The following is a 20,047-nucleotide window of genomic DNA, read 5'->3' as shown; positions in this document are numbered from 1 at the left end:
TTGGCTTCTCGCCTTGTTTCTTATGCGTGTTCGCCATTTCCTTCACCCTCTCCATCGGCGGCTGTGCCTTCAGCAGCCCAGACTCTTAGCTCTGGAATTCCTTCCCTAAATCTTTCCACCTCTTTACCTCTCTCTCCTCGTTTCAAATGCCCCTTAAAACCCATACCTCTTTGTTTAAGCTTGTGATTACCTATTCTAATGTCACCATATGAGGCTCAATGACAAATTTTGCCTGATAATACACTTAAACCGCTCCAGTCCAGAAACCTGTTGCTCGGAAACACCCAGTTGTCTGAAATGTTTTGAGCAGGCTCAATCAACCCTTGGCTTCCTTTTCGTAAAGTACTTTGGGAGCAGAAAATGGGAGATACAGTATTTGGATTTATCACTGTTTCCTGCTTTGGGTAAATATATTTATGGCATTTCCCCAGTTCACACATTTTGTGGTTAGACATTCTAAAATCATCCTATAATCCAGAACATTGTGAAATCTAGAAATGGCTTGGTCCCAAGCATTCTGACTGGAGAGGTTACAGTGTACTCCTATGGAGCACTTTGGGGTGCTTTACGATGACAAAGAGGTTATATAAATTCAAGTTGTTGGTGTTGTTGTTGCCCATCATGTCAGCATCCTTCTACAAACTGCTGTTTCTGGCTGCCCTTGAACAATACAGGTGATCATCTGCTCCAGGGTTAAAAACTCTGGAACAATTATTTCTGCTTCTACCTGATATAAAGTATATCCACATTGGCATTCATTGAGACAATGTGATATAGATCAGTGGCCCAGTGCAATGAATTGGTTTTGTCTCTTCAGAAATAAGTGCGTTCAATGTTAAAGGCATTTCTCTGCAGATATATTTTCAAAAACTTTTCTAAGCACGTTATAAATATGATACATAACTGAAAAAAAAAATCTCTTGCAATTGGTTTCAGTTCAGTGCTATTCCATTTATTTTTTAATAACAACATTCGGTTTTATATATCCTTTCATATGTGATTTTATTTTCTTCTTTCTCCAGTATTGTATTTTTCTCTTGATGTTTCTTACTGGCAAGAAACTTCCTCCCAAGGAAGTTGGTGTAGAGACCAATGTTCCTTTTAAAACCTGGTAGCATGCAGCCTGTTTAGTTCAATGCATGATCTCTTTATTTATTTTTTTGTGCAGCTACGTACACACATGGGCCAGTATATTATTCTCTCCCCTGCGGCAAGTTTGGGGGCGGGCAGGGCATTTAATCAGACGAGATGGTTGGGGACCCCACCAACTTCCCATCTTCACCCTGTCCGGCGTGGGAAGTCCTGTGGACAGCCATCCCACCTCGCCACTGATTGAGGCCCTTGATTGCACAATTAATGCCCCAATTAAGAGCCTCTTCCTGCCTCTGCTGGGATTAACCCAGCAGCAGATGGCCCTGCTGCCACGTGGGGAGTACACCATGCAGACCTGTGCAGGATGGCTGCGGTCTCCTTGGGGGATGGGATCCAGGGATCCGGCATCGGGAAGGCGGGGAGCCCAGCTGAGTGCCTCCCCTCTGCCATTGCTGCTCCACCCCACGAAACCCCTCCTGCCATCACTCACCTTTGCCTGTGTTGCTCTGTGATTCTGGGCCACCGGTGCATTTACTGCCTGCGGCAACCACCATTTCCCTGCTAGTGTTACTGAGCAAATGAACTGCTGGTTTCTGATTGGCCGGCAGCTTTCAGCGGGCAGGACTTCCTCCCACCAATGTCCTGCTCCCATGAAAAGTTGCTGGGAGCCTGTTAATTGACTAATTGGCTCGTAATATGGCGGCCCTTCCCAGGTGGAAGCAGTGTGGGTCTCTCACTGGCTCTCCAGTTGGTGGCCAGGACCCCCATCGCCTCCATAAAACTCCCCCCATGGTAATTAAATGGAACAGGGCCTACATGTTACCTTCTAGGCTACTGTCTGGCTGAGCACACATGCAGTTTAGTGGAAACATTGATGGAGATCTGCCCTAGGATTGCCTCAATGCAGCTGCTGCTTGTTAAGAGATCTCTCTCATGTGATCAATGCCACTGCACAGTGTAATCTGTGGCTCAATAGGTAGCATTCTCACCTTTAGGCCAGAAGATTTCAGGTTGAAGTTCTGCTCTAGCGACTTCTTGACAAAATCCAGGCTAACATTGTGAATGCATTGAAGGAGAGCTGCACTGTTGGAGCTGCTTCCTTACAGATGAAGTGTTAAACCAAATGCTGTTCAATCCTATATGCCAAACTTCCACAGCGCTGATCTGAAAAAGATTAGAGCAATTCTACCAGATCCCTGGGCATTATTTATCCCTCAGCCAACAGTTAAAAGTACAGACAGTTTCTTTATTAGATAGCTGTCTGTGAGAGCTTCCTGTGTGCCTTGCCCTACACATTTCCTACTTTACAACAGTGACTACACCCCAAAATATGTCATTGTAAAGCACTTTGCAACATCCTGAGGTAATGAAAGGTGCTACATAAACACAGGTCTTTGTTATTGCCATCAGAAAACTTATTTTGCAACTTTGCTGGGCAGGGGTCTTCAACTGTGCTTGCTCCAGTCACTGGTTAAAACAGATGGGTTCCAGTCTTGACACATCTACACGGACTTAGAAGAATGGACACTAATTACCTTTAATATCTGTTTGCCTATGATCAGCAACTGCAATTCAAAGTAATCCATTGTGCAAAATACTTTGAGGCTTTCAGACACAATGGCACTTCATAAATGCATCGTTTAGCATTAGTAGTTCAGTTCAAAGTTTTGATCAATATTCATTCTCCAAGAGGATTGTTTTTTTTGGCAGCAAGTTTCTCCTCTCGACCTCTCCATAATGCCAACTAAAGCATGCGTGGAGTGCCACCTGCTGGTGTGTACTGCCAGCCTAAACTCATCACCTGCAACCAACTGAAATCGAGATTAGTTCTATAGAATTCTCCGATATTCATAAATGTTATCTTTCTTGTGGTACCTTTTGAGTTTCTGAAATTTAAAAATGATCAACGACAACAAATTGCATATATTTTTGCATTTTTAACATAGTAAAAAGTGTTTCAGACCTCTCGTAGGAATGCTATCAATTGCTCTTTGACACTGAGCCATAGAAGCAGATATCAGGACAGGTGACCAGAAACGTGGTCAAAGAGGTAGGTTTTAAGAAGGAAGAGATTGAGTTAAAGGGGCAGAAAGGAATAGGGAGGGAATTCCAGAGCTTTGGACCTCAGCAACTGAAAGCATGAAGCTACAACTTGCATCGTCATTTGCTATGGTAATAACTAACCAGTTAGCTTTAACAAGTTCAGTTTGCAGCTTGTCATGGTGCCATTTAAAGTCAGTACTTCTGCGTTACTACTTCTGTATCACTGTACCCTTGTTGCAGGCCTCTCTTTTGAATGGATTATTAAACCAAGGTTATGCTTATACCAGTGATTCAGGTCAACGTTAAAATTACCTTTGCTACTGTTCAGGGAAGAGCAGAGAGTACTCCTAATCCTAGTTCAACCAACTCGCCAAGGCTCCTTCAACAGCACCTTCTAAACTCACAACATCTACCACCTGAAAGGGCCAGGGCAGCGAACCCATGGGAAAACCACCACCTGCACGTTCCCATCCAAGACACACACCATCTTGACTTGGAACTATATCGCTGTTCATTCACTGCTGCTAGGTCAGGATCCAGGAACACCTTTTCTAACAGCGCTGTGGGTGTACCTACACTAGATGGGCTGCAGCAGTTCAAGAAGGCCACCACCTTTTAAGGGCAATTAGGGATGCACAATAAATGCTGGGCTAGCTGTCAACGCACACATCCATTGAAAGATTTTTTTTTAAATTTCCTTTAAGTAATACCAAAACTTATCTCTTTGTTCCCTCTATAGCCCTACATGACAGGAGTCACTACACCTCAAATTATTCTGTTACATATATTGCTTTGAGACATTTTGATGCAGAAGGTCCTGAATTAGTGCAGGAGAATGATGTGATGCACCTAAACCCATGTTTGCATTGCACAATCTGCAGATCATAGAGTTGTGCCTTGAGATCTAAGCCTTCACATGTTGACAATATGTCCCATCATTAACCTGGGAAAATCTGATGATAAAAATATTTACTAGTCGGCAACCTGCAACTTGGTGTTGTAAGATGTATGTAGTTCGGTAGGTCTCATGAAGAGGTTCTGAGTTTTGTATAGTTTAACTGTAAGCATTTATTAATTACTTGTAACTATGTACGTATATGTAGTACAAGGTCTAAGCTGGGAGCTGTATCCATGCTTGCCTTTACACATGTCACTGTCCAACCCAAGATTGCCCCCTAGACTCGGGTCATGTGTTCCTTTACATCACAGTGTGAGCGGTACTGTAGTCAGTCCCATGTTAACCCTTTCTATGCCAGACAGTTATTTTATAACTGGCAGCGTCAATAACCAAAGTGAGCCATAGAATGATAGAATCTTACAGTACAGAAGGAAGCCATTCGGCCCATTGTGCCTGTGCCAGCTCTATGAAAGAGCTATCCAATTAGTTCTACTCCCTTCTCTTTCCCTATAAGCCCTATATTGTTTTCTTCCTTTTTAAGTATGTATCCAATTACATTTGTAAAGTTACTATTGAATCTGCTTTTATCTCCCTTTCATACAATCGATCCCAGAGCAGAGCAATTTGCTGCATATTTTTTTTCTCTGCTTTATCCTTCTGTTTCTCTTAAATTATCTTAAATCTCTGCCCTTTGGTTACCTGCCAATGACAGCAGCTTCTTATCTGCTTCATCAAAAGCCCTTATAACTTTGAACACTTGTGTTAACTCTTCTTATTCTAAGGAAAACAAGCCCATTTTCTCTAGCCTGTCTATTAAGTCCTTCATCCTTGGTGCCTGGTAACAGTGAAGTAACATAATGTTTTCAAATCACTTCCAGTCACCGGATAACTTAGTAACAGAAAAGCAGGAGAAAGATTATTTCTGAACAATTAATGAGCCGACAATGAAGCTGCTGGAACTGGGAAAGTGCAATGAGGTATTGTTAGCTTTAATTATAAAGCAAAGCAGGCATTCTGTTTTTCCATAGAGGAGTAATTTCATCCTCTGGGATGTTACTCAAGAAGAAGGGCGATTTGGAGGAAAGGTCAGATCAGTAATGTTGGAATGGAAAAAGTTGATGTGAAGAAGGAGAAAGATAGAGAAACAGAAGATTCAATAGTACAGTTGATGGAAGTTATTAGGAATCTGCTTTGTCTGCTAAAGGCTAGAGAGTGGTAGATGGTTTAATATAGAGCAAGAGAACAACAGGGGTATTGTGTGTGTGGTGTGTGCAGATCACTCGGAGTCTGGGTTGCTGTGGCAACATGCACTTTTACATATATGTCATAGCCTGGAGCTATAGATAGTGACAGTAGAGGCTCCAACTTTCTTTCAATCACATGGTTGACCAGGAATCTCTCCCTCTCTTATCATCTGCCATTGGCATAGATATGAAACATTTGCAGGTTGATAATTAAGCTTTTTGCCTGCTTGATGAACACACCTTCCTTGGGCATCAAGTCCTAGGGCTGGACTTGAACCCAGAGTTTCTACCTCAGAGGCTGTGACGCTGTACTCACTGTGTCACAAGACCCTGGAGACATTCTACCTGAGAATTAACTTCATAAAGGTGCTCAAAAAAAGATTTAAACACATTGCCAGAAATATAGTGCCCTGTTAATGATGTACTGTGTTACTAACATGCAAATTGTCTCACCACTTGCAGGGGATTAAAAGATAAACCAGGAGTTGTGAATGCTTGGAACTCGCTAGTCAATTTAAACCCCACCACTGTTTCCTTTGCACAAACAAAATCTCACCTTTAGCCTCCTGCTTATTTTTAAGAACTTGCTGAACTTGTGCATTAATTCCCCATTAAACTCACTACTGAAATTTAAGGTTGATAATTAAGAAGGTAATTAGCCTTTCAAATGCATAAAAATTGTTAATGCGATGCAAATCAAATCTCTTCCCCAGAAAGGGAACAACTTAAACTGCTGATACTCATTCCCATGAGGTAAACATGTCCTGCAGATGCAAAAAAAAAATTACAGTTTTTCCTTACATTTCCTATTTGTATCTATTCTTTTTCTCTCCCTGAATCTCATTTTTCTTCTCTCTATTTATCTTCTGGTACCTGATTCAACTCAAATTCACTTTATTTTATTTTCTATCTCTCCTCTGTTCATTTCTCAACCCTTAAATCTTATTGGTTAAGAAGCTAGACTATTGGTCCTATTATTCAATGCAGTCCCAGATACCCCATTATCAACTTGCATTTCCAGCAAATTACAGGTGCATTTCCAGATGTAATTAATGATGACTCCTCTGAATCACTGGATGTTGATGGCTTTCTACAGGAATGGAAACAAGCAAACACAGTGCCAATATTTTAAAAAGTTGCTAAGTCTGAACCAGGCATCTATGGGGCCATCAACCAAACCCAACATTAGTTGTAGGTTAAACAATGGAAGCTATTGTATGGATAATTGTGGCAGACTGTCTGGATAGCAATAGGTTAAAAAGAAACACTGATATGCACTTGAAAGGGGAATGTGCTGCCAGAGAAATTCTTTGAAGCAATGGTATAAAAAGTATTGGTGCAATATTCTATTTACTTGCACTTATGGAATGCTTCTGAAAACGTGCCACATGAAAGACTTCCTATTCAACCAAAATCCAAGGAAACTCATGTTAGAACATGGGACTGGATATCAAGTTGATGAAAATGTAAAGAATAGGGGATGGCATGAGTGAATGCAGAAAGTGGAATTCCAAATTCTTGCTGTCTAGGCCTTTTTTTTGCATAGGTTATGCTTTGGCGAGACAAACAGCAAATGCAATATAATGCTGAACAATGTAAAGGAATGCATGTTTTGCTGAAAAAAGAGGCTTTTTTGTCAAAGCTTTGCATCTTGCACTCATCAGGACAATTCGCAAGAAAATACCAATGTTAGGGAAAACAACATATTTATACTATATGGGAAGAGAGTGGTGCATTTGGGTATACTGGAAGCTCCATGTATTAATACATAGGGCCCTGCACTTTGCAGACAGAATGAACATGTACGCACATTGCACCTGTTTCAGCTAAACAAAATAAGTGACAGCCATTCTCTGGTTCATTCCCCATGGCAATGTCTTGATCGATCAGAGTCAAACTGCCTGGTTTAAATTTCAAACAATGCTTGGCAGTTAACTGTCATTCACCATCCACTGGTGCATCCTTCATGGCAATGCCTATACCAATCAGAGTCCACTTGCCAACTAATCAGCACTCTTTTCGCATACAGTATAAATATGTTGTTTCCCCAGACACTGGTATTTTCATACGAATTGTCCTGATGAGTGCAAGATGAAAAGCTTCGGCAAAAAGGTCTCTTTTTTCAGCAATGCATGTTTGCTGGAAAAATGCATCATATGTATATATGGTCAAACAACCCTTGGAAAGCAGCCTCCAATTCCGGCATCTGCGCTAGGAAAACAAGATATATAGTAACTGGAAAGAATACAGAGATGAATGGCAAATGTGAAGGAGTGAGCTGTATGGAATCAATGTAGCTTAAGCACTATAGTCTAAGCAAGAAGACAAGAAAATTAAGGCTAAAGAAGAGGAATTTAAATTGGTAAAATGTAAGCTTAATAGAGATATTAAGAATTTATTCTCTGCAAGTCTGATAGATGTTAAGAATAAACTGCCACGAAAGGTTGTATAGGCAAAAAGAAATTGAGACACGTTCAAAATACAGCTGCATACTAATATGGGGAGTTAGTTTAATGGAGGAATATTTTCTAAAGGCTTAATGGTCATTTTTTGTCTTTGGAGGTTTCTGCTGAATTGCCTAATTAGTTTTGGTACCTGTTTAATCAGAAATCAATATAAGCTCTTCCGAACAACTGTCACCCCCATATTTAAGCATTTCCAAGGCAAAATAATGTTTTGTACTTTGAAATGACATTATACAGGGAGTGAGTCTTTAATGCAGTGCAACATTTTAGTTACTAGGACAATGAAATTGCTCTGCATTTGAAAAGAAGAAAACTATCCAACCATTTACAAGACCACAAGGTCAGTACTTTGTATTTTTTTTACACAGTCATGAATGTTTCCCAGATAAGCCATATTAACAGTATTTCAAATTTACTTCAGGAGGCAGAAGATGAGTAAATCTATCCAAAGTGCTCCCCCAGGCCAGATTTGACCATTAAGATGAGGTAAGCATTTTTTAATACTTTGGTGCCACTTGTGGAACATTTCCCTAAAAATTTACACAGGTTCATAGAACGTCCTTTATGTTTCTTTTTGCTCCTGATTTGTAGGTCCGCGTCTTTGAATTGATTTAAAATCATTAATTTACAAGGCACAGCAAGAATTAGTGACATAATTTGGTTACAATTTTTGCCTGATGTATTTGTAGCATTGTAGAAGTGGTGTACAGGCCCCCTAACAGTAACCATATGATAGATGAGGAGTTCATAGAATGTTTTTGGGACAGTTTCTTAGAACAGCATGTTCTGGAGTCAGAGATCAGGCTGTTCTACACCTGGTATGGTGCAATGAGATAGGATTAATGAATGACCACAAACTGAAGGCGCCCCTAGGTAGCAACAATCATAATTTGATTGAATTTTACATTCAGTTCGAGGGAGAGAAGAGTGGGTCCAAAACTAGCATTTTAAACTTAAATAAGGGCAATTATGAGGGCATGAAAACAGAGCTAGCTAAAGTGAACTAGCAAATTGGGTTAAGGGATAGGCCAATAGAGATGTGGCACACATTTAAAGGGATATTTCAGAATACACAGAATAGACACATTCCAACAAGAAAAATCCAAGGGGAGGACCCACCATCCATGGTTAACTAAAAAAATTTAAAAATAGTACCAAATTTAAAGAAAAAGCATACCATTGTGCAAAGATGGATAGCAAGTCAGAAGATTAGGCAGAATATAAAAAATAGCAAAGAACAATCAAAAGATTAACAAGGAGGAAAAATTAGAGTATGAGGGTAAGCTAGCTGAAAATATGAAAACAGATAGTGAGAGTTTCTGTAGATAATTTAAAAAGATAAGTTAATAAAGTGAGAGATGGTCCTATAGAAAGTGAGTCTGGGGAATTAATAATAGAAAATAAGGAGATTCCGGATGAATTGAACAGGCATTTTGCATAGGTCTTTATTATAGAGGATATAGGTAACATCCCAGAAATAGTTGTAAATCAGGAAATAGAAGGGAGGGAGTAACTCAAGAAAATTACAATCGCCAGGGAAGTAGTACTGAGCAAACTGTTGGAGCTGCAGGCTGGCGAGTCCTCAGGTCCTGATGGACTTCATCCTTGGGTCTTAAAAGAAGTGGCTAGTGAGATTGTTGATGCTTTGGTTTTAATTTTCCAAAGCTCCCTCGATTTTGCAAGGTTACATTAAATTGCAAAATAGGAAATGTAACTCTTTTATTCAAAAATGGAGGGAGACAGAAATTTGAAAACCACAGGTCAGCCCACCTGTTCTGGGGGAATAATTTAGACTAAAAAAAGCAAATGTAACTCCTTTATTCAGAAAGGGTGGTGGGGAGGGACAGAAAGCAGGAAACTACAAGCCAGTTAGCTTTAACATCTGTCATAGGAAAAATGTTAGAATATATTATTAAGGATATTATAACAGGAAACTTAGATACATTCAAGATAATCAGACTGAGTCAGCATTATTTTGTGAGAGGGAAATTCATGTTTAACAAATTTATTGGAGATCTTTGAAGGAGCAACATGTGTCATTGATAAAGGGGAACTGGTGAATATACTGTGCTTAGATTCTCAGAAGGCATTTGATAAGGTGCCACATCAAGGGTTATTGCGGAAAATAAAAGCTCATAGGGTAGGGCTAATATATTGGCATGGATAGAAGATTGGCTAGCTAACAGAAAACAGAGTAGGAATAAATGGGCATTATCAGGTTGGCAAGATGTGACAAGTGGTGTGCCACAGGGATCAGTGCTGGGGCCTCAACTTTTTACATTTACATGAATTATTTGTGAAGGGACTGTATGGTTGCTAAATTTGCTGATGAAATAAAGATGGGTAGGAAAGTAAATTGTGAAGATGACATAAGGGGGCTATAAGGGGATAGATTAAATGTGTGGGCAAAGACCTGGCAAATGGAGTATAAAGTGGGGAAATGTGAAATTGGCCATTTTGTCAGGAAGAATAAATAGAAGCATATTATCTAAATTGTGAGACATTGCAGAGCTCTGAGATTCAGAGGGAAATGGGTGCCCTAGAGCATGAAGTGCAAAAGGTTAGTATGCAGGAACAGCAAGTAATTAGGAATGCGAATAGAATGTTATCATTTATTGCAAGGGGAATTGAATGCAAAAGCAGAGACATTATGCTTCAGTTATACAGGGCATTGGTGAGACCACATCTGGAGTATTATGTACAATATTAATCTCCTTATTTAATGAAGGATGTAAATGCATTGGAAGAAGCTCCAAAAAGGTTTTCCAGACAAATACTTGGAATGGGCCGGTTGTCTCATGTGGAAAGGTTGGATGGGCTAGACTTGTATCTGCTGGCGTTTAGAATAGTAAGGGATGACTTGATTGAAACATAAGATCCTAAGGGTGCTTGCCAGGGTAGATATGAAAAAGATGTTTCCTCTTCTGGGAGAATCTAGAATTAGTTTAAAAATAAGGGGTCACCCATTAAAGAGAGAGATGAGGAGAATTTTTTTCTCTCAGCGGGTAGTGAGTCCGTGGAACTCTCTTCCTCAAAAGGCAGTGGAAGCAGAATCTTTGAATATTTTTAAGGCAGAGCTAGATACATTCTTTATAAGCAAGGGGGTGAAAAGTTATTGGGGGTAGGTGGGAATGTGGGGTTGAGCTTACAATCAGATCAGCCATGATCTTATTGAATGGTTGAGCAGGCTTGAGGGGCCCAATGGTCTACTCTAGCCCAGAGATTGGGCCTTGGGCTTCATTTCTATGTAACCAGCATGGCTTAGGGTTGCCAACTTAGGCTGAAGGCATGCTTGGAGGTTCGATCATATGACGTTCTAGTCACATGACGTCTGACTTGTTGATGCCTGATCACATGATATCAGACATCTACAAACGTATTTACCTTATAAAGGTTGGGGGCTCCCTATAGTTGTGTCTTTTTGTTTGTGGTTTTTGCCCCAGCAGCTGTTGTGCAATTGATTCCAAGAGCCTGGACACCACTTGGGAGCACGTGAAGAGGGGGAACCAAGGGTGAGGAGGAGGGGAAATGGGAGGCAAGGAAGAAGGGGAATGGAGGATGGGGAAGAGAGAAATCAAGGGCAGGTAGGGAGATGGGTGAAATGGAGGACAATAGGGAAGAAGGGAAAATGGAGTGTGGGGAAAAGTAAGAAACGGAAGGCAGGGAAGAGGGAAGTGGAGGATGGGATGAGGGGAAATGGGGAGCGAGGAAGAAGGGAAATGGAGGGCAGGTAAGATCAGGAAATGGAGGGCAGGAAGGGGAGAGGCGAAATGGAGGGCAGCAAACGGGAGAGGCAAAATGGAGTGTGGGAAAGAAAGGAAGATGGAGGGGAGGGAAGAGGGGAAAACTGGAGGGCAGGAAGGGCCGAGAGATTAAACGGAGGATGGGGAAGAAAGGGAAACCAAGGACAGGATGAAGAATGGAGAATATGGGAGAGGGAGAAACGGCGGGCAGGAAAGAGGAGGTAAATGAAGGTCAGAAAGACAGAAACAAAGGATGGGAAAGAGGGGAATCCATAGGTGAGTGTTTGATTCGCTGAGGGAAAACCAAAGGTGGGAGGAGGTCTGATTCACTGGCAGGCTCATATTTTCAATCCCCATCTCAGCTGACATTTATACTCTATCTTTCTCATAAATATATTGCTTGAGAGTGCAACCAAGGAATGGCATTGAGTGACATCATTCATACAGATAAGGGGCCATGAAAATAAAACAGTCACTAATAAATCCAATAGGGAATTCAAGAGAAACTTCTTTACTCAGAGTGGTTGGAATGTGGAACTCGCTATCGCATGGAGTGTTTGAGTCAAGTAACATAGATGTCTTTTAAGGGGCAGCTGGATAAATATGAAGGAGAAAGGAATGGAGCAATAAGATAATAGGGTGAAATGAAGTAGGATGAAAGGAGACTCATAGAACATAGTCAATGGCAGAGACGTGTTGAGCTGACAGTCTTGTTTCTCTGCTATATAGTCTATGTAATGTTAAACTGGGGTTGGTTCTACTCACCCTGCCCAGGAAATAATGTCAGTGAAGCCAAGATTGGGAGAGTGTGTTGGAAATAGGGGCAAATTATATTTGTTTTAGAAAAGAAAGTTAACAGACAGCTAATGAATTATCTTTCTCACTGATCTGAGTATTGGTGGAAAATAAATGGAGTACAAATTGTATGAGCAAGTAGTAGGTAGAATAAGCTGACACTGCACTGAATCACTATTCAGTAAATGACTGCCTCTGAGTCATTTACTTTGATTTATTTCACACATTGTGTAGTTAAAAGAACAACTGCATAAGCTGTAACTTCTGTCATTGAGCAGTCCATCCTGTTGATTCACTGAGTGAATCTATAGACCCAGCTCACCAATTTCCTTCATATGACATTCACCTCATACTTATGTAGGGGCCTGTTTCCCATGGTCTGAAGTAAAAACAGAAAGCTCCAGAGTACACAGCAAACCCATTAGCAACCTCAAAAGTGATAATAGTGATGACAAGTATACGTGGAGCACTAACTTTAGTCATGTATGGACACAGGTCTGATCACTGTGTTACCCTGGGGCATCCCTGGCTGTGGAGAGGATGCAGAAGCAGGAAGTTCATTGGATATGCAGACTGGGGACCAAAAGAGATGAGTAGAGATTAAGTCAGAATGGTAAACATTTATGCTTATCACTGGAGAAAAGGTGGCTTAGGATGGTCTTCATCGAAGATTTTAAGAATATAGGGTGATAACCCAAATCCTAATAAATTGTTTGCTATAGGCATAAACTCTGTAATTATGGGGGGTGAGTGAAACAGGCTGTCTAAGGGGGTCTGGAGCAGAATTTTTAGGTCAGTGTGCGGGTGCGCGCCAAAGACCCAACCGGACGTGAAATTGCGCAAGATGACATCGGGCGAGCATCCCACCGTCATCTTGCTCTCGTGTGATATTTGAGTCAGTGGACGCAGGAGAATTTCAGAAGTGTGCCCGCCAACAATTAAGAAGACAATTAAAGTTGTTAAAGTTCCAATTGTCCCCGATTTTTCATGGTCTGTTCAACCTTATGGTTGGCGGATGGGTGAATCTGCCAGGTGGACTTTGCATTTTTGATGAAAACTCATCCAAGGACAGGACGAGGTTTCTGTTATTAAATGAAAAAAAAATCTATGGACAGAATTTTTAACATGTAACTGATTGTGATGCTTGGACATTTTTTTCGTGATTTTAAAATCTTTATTTTATTGTTATGAATCCAGCTCCATGAGGCAGCTCTCTGCCTTCAGGGAGCTTTCATTCAGTGCTCGCTCACACCCACGCTTACGTCAGCACCCGCCTTCCTCCCGCCCCCATCCCGGCAGCTCTGAGCATTTCAGCACACGCTTCACACTGGCTGGCCGTTAATTGGAGACAGCGTGAAATTGCGGTCGGGGGCCAATCGCGGTCAGCGGTCTGTTCCCCGGCCAATCCCGGACCCGCCAACCGTGCGCGCTCGCCTGCTGACCTAAAAATTCTGCCCCTGGAGTTGGATGGTATAAAAATATTCAGGAAGGAGCTGGATTGTGGTGCCTAAGGGATCAAGATTAATTTTGACCTTCAGCATATGGGCCAGAACACCCATTACAAAAAATAATATTTTGAAATGCAGTATCAGAGGGAGGAAGAGGTGACTTTCGCCTTATTACATAATACTCAAAGCACAGAAAAAGACTACTCAGCCTAACAAGTCCATGCTGCTGTTTATGCTCCACTTCCTCCTCCCATCCTACTTTATCTAACCCCATCAATATTTCCTCCTATTTCTTACCTACTCATTTCTTTATCTAGATTCACCTTAAATGTATCTGTTATCCACCTCAACCACTCAATGAAGTAGTGAGTTCCACTTTCTAACTGCTTTCTCCATTTAGAATTTAGTCCTGAATTCCCTTCAGCTTATATTTGTGTCTATCTTATACTGCTGAGCCATAGCTCTGGTCTCACCCACAAGTGAAAGAATCATCTCTGCATCTACTCCATCAAATGCTTCCACAATCATGAAGACCCCTATCAGGCCATTACCTCAGCCTTCCTCTTTCCCAGGGAAAATAGCCCTGATATGTTCAATCTCTTCTGACTGGTATAACCTCTCAGTCCTGGTATCATCCTAGTAAATCTTTTTTTATTGCCAAAGATTGCCACCACAGAGCTTTTCCTCATCTCAAATCTGGATCTGCTGTAGACTGATAAAGATTGATTGCTATGATTAGTCCAATAACTCCACTACCATCATATCATCCAACTATCAGAATAATAGCTAGGACCTTGTTTTTTTTCATCATTTATCAATTCATGTTCCTAACAATATCCTATTTTCATTCCCCTGATTTCAATGGAAATGACATTGGACTGGGTCAATACTGTATGTCACCTAAGCAGAGAAGGTCAACGTAACCCTCTTAAAATAAAACATGGTATGCTTTAAACATTAGGACCAAGTGAATAAAAACTCAATGTCCCTTTCTAGTCCTATACATTCCTATATTTGACACATGGTCGTCACACACACAAATTGGGTGCAGTTCATTGAACTCCCACTGCCAATGCATCTCCTCATACCATTACCAGGACATGAGACTTTGCAGAGCAGAGTTTGGTCTCCAGTACAGCTGTTTTTCTTGGGGGCGAATATCATTGACTAAACTTGCGAATGTAAAAGCGTCTTTAAGATGGCAGTAATATATTTGTAGATGCTAATAAAATGTTAATACATTTTTGTGTTTCTGTTACGGATGGAATGAGAGAGAACTGCGGAAATCCCTGTTCCCTTCCCAACTGTCCGTGATCAGTAAGCTTTTGAGAGGAAAATGTGTGTATGCTTTTAACCCCTGAGTGTGTGGACAATTTGAATAACCAGCAGCAAACTTTTTGTGGCTTTAAATAAAGATAGGTGATTGTTTATTTAAGCACTCACCCCAAAATCTAATGCTATGGCATCCACTCACACAAGCATACGCACAAACTCACTCAGGGAAAGTACAGTTGAAGAGGATAGTGCATGTTTACAAAGTATTCAATAAAAGAAACCATTCATTATTCATGTGATTGTCTAGTTCTGGAAAACATGTGTTGCAGGTCTGATGAAAAGATGTCTTCATTCCTGAAGTGTAGTTTGGATGAGTTAAACAGCCAAAGTCTTATGCCAAAGTAGTTTTCAGGTTCCTCTCGAAGAGATGGACTTACTGCAGGATATAAATCTTGTTGCTAGTAGTCTCAGTACCAGGAGGACAGTTTGCAGTATTGATAGGCCGAAAAGGATCAGGTTCAGAGACCTTATGATGTCACAGCCACTAGTTATTAAGGCATTGATGTTATTGCCCTTTCTGCCCTGTCTCTCTTTCTACAGACAGCATTTAAAGATTAACAAAAGACAAACATGGCTGGCCTACCATGTAATTTCACACAGTTCCTTTTCCAAATATGATGGCAGTCTTAGGTTGATGAATCATGTCCGGGTTTACTGTTTTAAGACATCCATGCTGAGGGGTGATAAGACATTTACCTTCTTTGTTTCAAAAAAGACCCAATCAATTCAGGAATGTCTTCTGATGGTCTCAGGATATGTGTTCACCTGGGATGCACCCTTCTGTCTCTGTTAGACAGTGAGTCAATTTTTGAATACACAAGCCAGTTCAGCTGACCTTCATCAGGCACCTTTGCAACAGCACGTTGAAATGAACCTTTCCTTTTTAAAATGAACAGAGTCCACATTGAATGAAGCTCATATCTTAAAAATTATGAATATGACATGCCTTCACTGGGCTTAACTGTTTGTTCTAGCTAGTTCACCTCATGATCTTCTGCCAGTATGCCAGCATCCTTTTAAAGTCATATTGATGAAGCCATATAGAAGGATCCTTAGGATAAGCTGTGTGGAGGAAATAACTAATAAAGAAGTACTGAATGAGACCCTAAGAACAAGAGAACTCTTAAATTATATCAAAAGAAGACAATGATCACGTTATCCATCCAGAAGTGTTAGAGTGCCTCATCACCACTGGAAGGATTAACAGAAGAAGACCAAGGGGTCAGCAGCAAAGGACATTAAAGACTGGCTCAATCAGAACTCCAATAATGAGGCCATCCACTGTTGTTATGACCGGAAAGTTTGGAAGACCATGGTCACCTACACCACTTGGCATGGCACTTAGACAATGATGACGACGTAGATGTTAGACAACTCACTAGATAGAATTCTTGCCTTGGAGACAGAAGGTTGTGGGTTCAAGGGTTGCTCCAGAGGACCTGAACACAAAAATCCAGGCAGATACTTCAGCACTGTACTGGGGGAGTGTTGATTGTCAGAGGCTGAGCCATTAAATCAAAATCCTCCCTGTCCTCTCAGGTGAAATGTAGAGGATTCCATGGCATTACTTTTGAAGAGAGGTAGAGTTATCCCTGGTGTCCAGGCCAATACTAATCCCGCAATGAACATCATCACATTTCTGATTGCGATATATTGCTGTGTAATTTTACGGTGGTAGCATTATTGGAGTTAGGTAGTTGTTTTGTTGGCAGGATCATGTTTGGCCTGCCAAAGAAGGACGACCAGTGATCTGGAACTCAGCAGTTGGAAAGTGCACATACTTATTGCAAGTAAAGTTGTTCCGTAAACAGAATCATTCTAGTTAAAGAGAAATATGTTGCAACACAGTCACAATTTGGAAAATGCAGTAACTGTCAAGGGGAGATAGTGGCATAGTGGTATTGCCACTGGAATAGTAATCCAGAGACCCAGGATAATGCACTGGGGACCCTGGGTTTGAATCCCGCCAAGGCAGATGGTGGAATTTAAATTCAATAATAATCTGGAATTAAAAGTGCAATGATGACCATGAAACCATTGCTGATCGTGGTTAAAAACCCATTTGGTCCACTAATGTTCCTTAGGAAAGGAAATCTGTCGTTCTTACCTGACCTGGCCTACACGTGACTCCAGACCCAGACCAATGTAGTTGATACTTAACTGCTCTCTGCAAGCCACTCAGTATAACAAAGTCACTAAAATGGAATGAAACCGGATGGACCATCTGGCATCGAACTAGAAATTACAATGGCAACCTCAGCCCTGTTGACCCTGCAAAGTCCTCCTTACTAACATTTGGGAGCTAGTGCCAAAAAAAAGAGCTGTCTCACAGACTAGTCATGCTACAGCCTGGCATAGTCATCAAAATAATCATACCTTACAGATAATGTCTCATCACCATCCCTGGGTATGTCCTGTCTCACCGGCAGGACAGACCCAGCAGAGGTGCAGGTATACAGCCGGGAAGGAGTTGCCCTTGGAGTCCTCAACATCAACTTCAGATCCCATGAAGTCTCATGGCATCAGGTCAAACATGGGCAAGGAAACCTCCTGCCGATTACCACGTAATGCCCTCCTTCAGCTGATGAATCAGTGCTCTTCCATGTTGAACTACCACTTGGAGGAAGCACTGAGGGTGGCAAGGGTGCAGAATGTACACTGGGGACTTCAATGTTCATCACCAAGAGTGGTTCGGTAGCACCTCTACTGGCCGAGCCCTAAATGACATAGCTGCTAGACTCGGTCTGTGGCAGGTGGTGAGGGAGCCAACAAGAGAGAAAAACATACTTTACTTCATCCTGCCTACCACAGATGCATCTGTCCATGACAGTATCGGTAGGAGTGACCACCGCACAGTCATTGTGGAGATGAAGTCCGGCCTTCACATTGAGGGTACCCTTCATCGTGTTGTGTGGCACTACCACCATGCTAAATGGGATAGATTTCAAACAGATCTAAAAACTCAAGACTGGGCATACATGAGGCAGCAGCAGAATTATACTCAAACACAACCTGTAACCTCATGGCCTGGTATAACGCCCACTCTACCATTACCATCAAGCCAGGGGATCAATCCTGGTTCAATGAAGAGTGCAGGTGGGCATGCCAGGAGCAGCACCAGGTATACCTCAAAATAAGGTGTCAACCTGGTGACGCTATAACACAGGACTACTTGCCTGCCAACCAGCAAAAGCAGCAAGTGATAGAGCTAAGCGATTCCACAACCAACGGATCAGATATAGGCTCTGCAGTTCTGCCACATCCAGCCATGAAAGGTGGCGGACAATTAAACAACTCACTGGAGGAGGAGGCTCCACAAACATCCACATCCTCAATGATGGAGGAGCCCAGCACATCAGTGCAAAAGATAAGACTGAGGCATTTGCTACAATCTTCAGCCAGAAGTGGATGATCTATCTCGGCCTCCTCCGAAGGTCCCCAGCATCACAGATGCCAGCCTTTAGCCAATTCGATTTACTCCACACGATAGCAAGAAATTGCTGAAGGCACTGGATACTGCAAAGGCTACGGGCCTGACAATATTCCAGCAAAAGTACTGAAGACTTCTGCTCCAGAACTTGCCGTGCCTCTACCCAAGCTGTTCCAGTACAGCTATGACACTGGCATCTACCCGGATGTATGGAAAATTGCACAGGTATGTCCTGTACACAAAAAGCAGAACAAATCCAACCCAGCCAATTACTGACCCATCAGTCTACTCTCCATCATCAGTAAAGTAATGGAAGGGGTCATCAACAGTGCTATCAAGCGGCACCTGCTTAGCTATAACCTGCTCACTGATGCCCGGTTTGTGTTCCGCCAGGGCCACTCAGCTCCTGACCTTATTACAGCCTTGGTTCTAACATGGACAAAAGAGCTGAACTCCCGAGGTGAGTTAAGATGACTGCCTTGATATCAAGGCAGTATTTGACCGAGTGTGACAAAAAGGAGGCCTAGTCAAACTGGAGTCAAAATGGAAATCAGGGGGAAAACTCTCCATTGGTTGGAGTCATACCTAGCACAAAGGAAGATAGTTGTGGCTGTTGGAGGTCAGTCATCTCAGCTCCAGGACATCACGGCAGCAGTTCTTCAGGGTAGTGTCCTCAGCCCAACCATCTTCAACTGCTTCATCAGTGACCTTCCTTCCATCATAAAGTCAGAAGTGGGGATGTTCGCTGATGATTGCACAATGTTCAACACCATTCGTGACTCCTCAGATACTGAAACAGTCCATGTCCAAATGCAGCAAGACCTGGACAATATCCAGGCTTGGGCTGACAAGTGGCAAGTAACATTCGCGCCACAGAAGTGTCAGGCAATGATCATCTCCAACAAGAGAGAATCCAACCGTCGCCCCTTGATGTTCAATGGCATTACCGTGACTGAATCCCCCACTATCAACATCCTGGGGGTTACCATTGACCAGAATCTGAACTGGACTAGCCATATAAATACTGTGGCCACAAGAGCAGGTTAGAGGCTAGAAATCGTGTGATGAGTAACCCACCTCCTGACTCCCCAAAGCCTGTCCACCATCTACAAGGCACAAGTCAGGAGTGTGATAGAATACTCCCCACCTGCCTGGATGAGTGTAGCTCCCACAACACTAAAGAAGCTTGACACTGTCCAGGACAAGACAGCCCACTTGATTGGCACCTCATCCACAAACATTCACTCCCTCCACCACCAACACACAATAGAGCTGTGTGTATCATCTACAAGATGCCCTGCAGAGATTCACCAAGACTCCTTCGACAGCACCTCCCAAACCCATGACCACTACCATCTAGAAGGGCAAGGGCAGCTGATAGATGGGAACATCACCACCTGGAAGTTCCCCTCCAATTCACTCACCATCCTGACTTGGAAATATATCGCCATTCCTTTACTGTCGCTTGGTCAAAATCCTGGAGCACCCTCCCTAACAGCACTGTGGGTGTACCTACACCACATGGGCTGCAGTGGTTCAAGAAGGCAACTCACC

The sequence above is a fragment of the Cetorhinus maximus genome, chromosome 2, assembly GCF_964194155.1.
Source record: "Cetorhinus maximus chromosome 2, sCetMax3.hap1.1, whole genome shotgun sequence".
NCBI lineage: Eukaryota > Metazoa > Chordata > Chondrichthyes > Lamniformes > Cetorhinidae > Cetorhinus > Cetorhinus maximus.
Note: the sequence above shows the minus strand (reverse complement) of the source record.